Source organism: Protopterus annectens, chromosome 1.part0, assembly GCF_019279795.1.
Source record: "Protopterus annectens isolate FY-2018-M chromosome 1.part0, PAN1.0, whole genome shotgun sequence".
Taxonomy (NCBI): Eukaryota; Metazoa; Chordata; order Ceratodontiformes; family Protopteridae; genus Protopterus; species Protopterus annectens.
The window spans coordinates 1,306,888,650-1,306,894,649 of NC_056725.1; positions in this window are offsets into that span (position 1 = coordinate 1,306,888,650).

The following is a 6,000-nucleotide window of genomic DNA, read 5'->3' on the forward strand; positions in this document are numbered from 1 at the left end:
TGCAGAACTGCAGTGGCAAAGCCTGCCCTGGACTTAGAGAAGAGAGGCAAATAATGCTTTGTGAAAGTATGAACAGAACTAAAGTATCAGCTTCTAGAATGTCTTTGGTTGGCACCTCTCTGAGAAAAGCAGCTGAGGTAGATGCAGCCCTGGTGGAATGTGACCTAATGCCCTTGGGCACCGGTTTACCATGATGCAAATAGCAGAAACGAATGCAGTGGCTTATCCACTTTGAAATCGCCTTTTCCTCTGATCCTGCAGCAAATGCCACCAGTAGCTGTTCAGCTCTTAGAGATTTGGTCCTGTTTTAGTAGAATCTTAGTTGTCTGTGTACGTCCAAGGAATGCATAATCCACTCCCCCTTGTTCTGCAGATTTGGGGAAAAACTTGGCAGGTGAATAGTTTGGTTAAGAGCCACATTGGATACCATCTTAGATATATAAAGGAAGGATTGGTCCTGAGGGACACCCTGTCTGGGTAAAAATACAACAAAAGGCTCCACAGCCATGAGGGCCTGTAGTTCTGAAACCCTTCTTGCTGAAGGGATTGCCAGAAGTAAAGCCGTTTTCCATGATAAAAACTTTATATCTGCAGTAGCAGCTGGTTCAAATGGAGGCAGGGTGAGCTTTTCCAACACAAAATTGAGGTCTCATGCAGGAAATGGTGATCAACTGGGAGGCCTTAAATTTTTGGCTCCTCTAAGATACTGTTTTAGCAAAGGATGAGAAAAGATCGGTGGCTCTGTGTTGTAATGAGCCAAGATGGCAGAGGCATGGATTTTTATTGATGAAAAAGATAGGCCCCTGTCAAGCATCTCAGTCAGGTATTGTAAAATCTGAGGAATATTTGGCTTTGCTGTGTCAGTTCCTTGTGCTTGGTTCCAAGCACAGAATCTCTTCCATTTATCAGCATAAGATTTTCTAGTACTAGGCCTTCTGGCTTCCAAAATGACATCCATCACAGATTTACTGAGAGGTGTTGTTTGAATAACTACACGATCAGCCATGCTGCCAGGTTCAGAGTTTGGAGATGATTGTGGAGGATTTGATTGTTCTGCTGAGACAGTAGATGAGGTATTTGAGGCAAGTACCAAGGAGGGAGTTGAGACATATACCTTAGGACTGGGTACCAGTGCTGGCGAGGCCAGTCCGAGGCAATCAGAATCATTTTTGGTTTTTCCTGTCTGACCTTTAGTAGGACCTTGGGAAGAAGAGGCAGAGGAGGAAAGGCGTAGACTGATAGGTTTTTTCCAACTGAAGGATAGGGCATCCACTTTCCATGCTTGTCTGTGATAAGTCCTTGTGCAGAATTTGTCCAGTTGATAATTCTGGGGAGAAGAAAATAGATCTATGTCCGGGCTCCCCCATTTCTTTATCATGCTGAAGACTTGTGGATCCAGTTTCCACTTGTGAGGGTCCATAAGGTTTCTGCTTAGGTCATCTGCCAGAGTATTTTGTTTTCCTGGCAGGAATTGAGCTTGAAGATGTACTTGGTAAGTCAAGGCGGTGTCAAGACAAGCTCAATGCCATGGCTAGTAGGCAAAGGAGGTAGGAACGTGTGCCCCCCTGCCTGTTTATGTACCACATAACCATGGTGTTGTCCGTCTTTATCAGTAGTTGGCCTGGATGAAGTAAGTCTTTGAAGGCTGTCAGGGCATTCTGAACAGCTAACATCTCTTTCTGGTTGATAATGCAGATGCATTTGTTTTGGGCTCCATATGCCCTGAATGCATCTCCCCGCCAGGTGGGCCCCCCCAAGCATAGTCTGATGCGTCTGTAGTTAGGGTTTGGTTGGCAGGGGGTAGCGTGAAAGACCGTCCCATGTTCTGGTGACATGTGTCTGCCCCATGTTCTGGTGACATGTGTCTGCCCCATGTTCTGGTGACATGTGTCTGCCCACCAAAGAAACTCCTGTTGTAGGCAGGGAATGAGAGGAATCATTGTTTCCAGACCGTGACAATGTTGAATCCATAAACTTTTTAGGTACCACTGTAGCTTCCTCATATGCAGTCTTGCATATGGAATCAGTAGAATGCAGGATGCCATGAACCCCAAAGCCTGCAAAATTTGTCTTGCAGATAACTGGGTTTTTGTTGCCATCTGTTTGAAGTAAACAGTCAGTTGCCTTTGTTTGCCTGGCGTAAGGTAAGCCATCTGGGCAGTTGTATTCACGCTTGCACCCAGGAATGTAATCTTTTGAGAGGGTACCAGTTGTGATTTCTTTTCATTTGTGTACCCTACACGTTAGCCTTTTCACAAATGCCAGATGTTGAAGAATGTCCTTGTTTTCTGCTTGAATGAGACAGTCGTCCAAGTAAGGATAGATTTGTATACTTCTTTGTCTGCAAAATGCAATTACTGGTGCCAGGCACTTTGTAAAGACCCTGGGAGAAGTAGATAAGCCAAAGGGCAGTGCAGAGAATTGGTAATGCATTAAACCAGCCTTGAAGCGGAGGTATCTTCTGCACAATTCCCTTATTGGGATATGCAGGTATGCCTCTTAAGTCTAGAGTCACTAGCCAAGCGTTCTTGCCTAGCATGGGCAGAAGCTGCTGCAAAGTTAGTATTATTTTTTTTTTTGGTATGTCCAAGAATGTGAAAAAAATAAATAAATCCAGTATTGGGTGCAGGCATGGTTCTTTCTGGGTACCAAGAACAGTCTTGAGTAAAACCCCTGTCCTTTTTCCTGTTCTGGTACTGGCTGAGCCCCCCCCATCCATGAGGGACGTAACTTGTTTCTGTGCCTCTGCCCATTGATTTTGTGGCAGATCTGGCCAACCATTTGGAAATGGGAAGGTATGGAAATGAAATCTGTATCCCTGGGATACTATGTTTAATACCCACTTGTCCTGGGTTATTAGCCAATTTTGAGCATGAAGTGCTAGTTTTCCCCCTAAGGGGGCTGCCAAAAGATAAGTGCTTAGTGATGGCAGAGGGAAGTCACTGAGACTGTTTTCTGTAGGGTTGTGCTTTATTTCCTCCAGATTAGGAGGTAGAGGCACCCCATTGCTTTGACCTGTAAGAATCCTATGATTGGTATCTAGAGCCCTTTGAGCGCCTGGATTTGCCCCGTGAAGCTCTGTTGGACACAGGAAAGGACCAATTTTTTGTAGGTCAGTCTCTACTGAATCTTGGTGGCTGCACTTGTAAAAAGTCTTTTACAGTTTGCATAGACTTAGCTTTGTCTTCCATTTTCTTTAAAACTTCTTCTGCCTTATTACCAAACAGAGAATCATGACGTAAAGGTGCATCCAACAATTTAGCTTTAACATGATCAGGCAAATTTTGCTCCTTGAGCCAGGCATGCCTTCTAATCACAGATCCAGTAACTGCAGCCCTGGAGGAGGCCTCCAAGGAATCAAAACCACATTGCAAAGTATGTTTTCCAACCTGTTCTGCTGCATACAAAAATTCCTGTAATTCTTTATTTTCCACACATTCAGAAATCAACATAATTTTCTGTTTCAATAATCCCATAACATGCTGTTGATATTTAAGCATATGAAGCCGGCAGTTTAAGGCCCTAATTGCCAAGGTTGCAGACGTATAAACCTTCTTTCCCCATCTATCCAGCACCCTGGAATCTCTATCAGAGGGGGTAGGATTCTTAGCTGTTGAGGCCTCTACAACTTTGGGACCCTGTGAGATAGTTTCAGGGTCAGAAGCAGGGTTTTTGAATAAAAATTTGTGAGTCAGGAACCCTGTAATATCTACCTGGCTTGCTAGGAGCCGGAGGTAAGGAATCTGGAGTCATGCTTGATTCCAAAAACACATCATCAACAATGTCTAATACAGGAGGTACGGCCAAAGGCCTATGCTGAGGGAGAAGGAGGAAATCCCTAAGCCTCTTTTTTGAATCTGGGAAATCTTGATTCTCCCAATGAAAATGTTCCTTCAAAGTATGCAAGGTTTCTCCAAAGGAATAATCTTCAGGAGGAGATGCAGATGGGATGGATTCCTCTGCATCTGAATCCTCATAGGGTGGTATAGAAAATTCCTGATCAGAAGAGGAATCATTAGAAATAGAAACCTGATCTGAAGATTCATAATCAGTGTCTTGCCTAGGCCCCTTTTCGGGGGGGGGGGGGTTGGGGGGTTGGGAACCCCTGATCAAGGTAATTAAGTCTTCAGCCATTTTGATCTGCTTTTTGGGCATAGAAGCCTGAGCACGTGGCTCATGCGTTGTTTTTTTAGCCTTAGAAGTTGCTTTTGTCTGTTTTTGAAGCAGGTGGTTTTATATAGAAATGCTGAGGCCTGAAGACACCCTCAGAAGCCAGTGCCTGCTCAGCAGCTCCGGACCCATCCGAGGGAGAGACATCCATGGGTACAATACTTTGAGAATCTCTCAGCGTGCCAGACTCCACATGGGTCTTGGTAGAGGCCTGCGACTCGAAAGTAGCGGGTATCTGGGGGCTGCGAAAGCGCCTCACTGAGTAGCAGCGACTGGCTTAGGAGAAGCTTCGACGGTTTTGGACCTCGACGGTCTGTCTCTGTCCTTTTCTTTGCGTTTTTTGTGAACTCCGGTAGTCAGATTGCTATCCAACGACATTTCAGGGTAGTTAAATCTGTTTCCACAATATTTTGAAGCAAAGATATACCGACGCTTAATGCGTTGGTTAAATCTAGCACAAAACCGACAGCAAGGCACATTATGATCTGGGCCTAGGCAAGGAATACAGTGCAAATGAAAATCCTTATGAGGTATTTGCTTCCCACAAGTAATGCAATTATTAACTTTTACTGACATCGGTATAGAGCAAGAAAAAGTTTCCCCAATGGGGTAACTTAGCTTTAAATGAAAACTTCAGTTCTGAAACTCTAATTTGAAAATTTCAGAAGTCGGCCGACCGGCACTTGCGAACTGCTTCTGCTTCGGGCACTGCACGGCAAGAAAGACTAAAGAAAATGGCGTTGGCTGCCTGTTTTATACCCCCTGACGACCTGACGTCATGGAAGAGGAGACAGCAACCGACGCAGGACCCAAGACTTTGATATTCAGGCCAACTGAGGGCAACCTGCCAGCAGATTACCCAAATGTAATGACTGCAACAGTGAAACACTAAGAACATCTTGCCTTTTGACCAACATGTGTCAAAGGCTGTAATAAAATCATTATGTGGTACTCAACTTAAAAGGGAGGGCATGGCCTCTACGTCCAGACAGGTTATTGTGCCACTGTACTCAGCCATCAGAACCGTCATGGAGTATAACTCCCTCTTTGGTATGTACCTGACTGGACACATACAACTTATGTCCATAGAGGTTCATCACAAAGAATACAGAGTTAATGGCCTACAGAGACTGCCACAAAGCCTCATCTCTATACACGTTTTCCTATAGACTGCTGAAAGGTGATTTAATTCCTAGCATACAAGGCATCCTTGGATCTGGCTCTGATGCATCTTTTGAATATACACAAGACAAACAGCACCAGAACCACTATATCTAAGGATTTACTTTGCTTGCAACTTAAACAGGACATGCTGGAGTGACAGGTATGTATCTCAGAGAATCCCTGTTCTCTGGATTAGGCTTCCCAGCTATGTGAAGCAGAAGCCCTCCCTAACCCTTTTCCCATTCACTGGTCCAGGTTGCACTTGAAATCAGAAATTCACCCCTGGTGTAACACCTATGTCTCTGACAGAGGCAGACATTAATCATCCCCTTACAACCCCTAAAATAATGTCTAAGTTACAGTGACTTGTGGGATACATATGGGTTGCATGGCTAGGCTAATAAAGGCCCTAGTGGTTGTTAGCCTAGTATATGCCTATGAACCCTTCAGCTTTTCTAGCAACAGGTGCTACCATATCATGGGTGGCCCAGGCAACCTGGAAGCCACTTTTATGATGTCTGAAATAGGAGGAAATGCCCATTAAAAACTTCTTGCAGAAAGAGAAGGAATCAATGTATTCTCCACTGTCATCCACACTGACAGTACGAAGCTCTGAAGGGGAGTTGACGTGCTGCTTCTAGTGCTCTCTTTCTTGGCAAACAAATT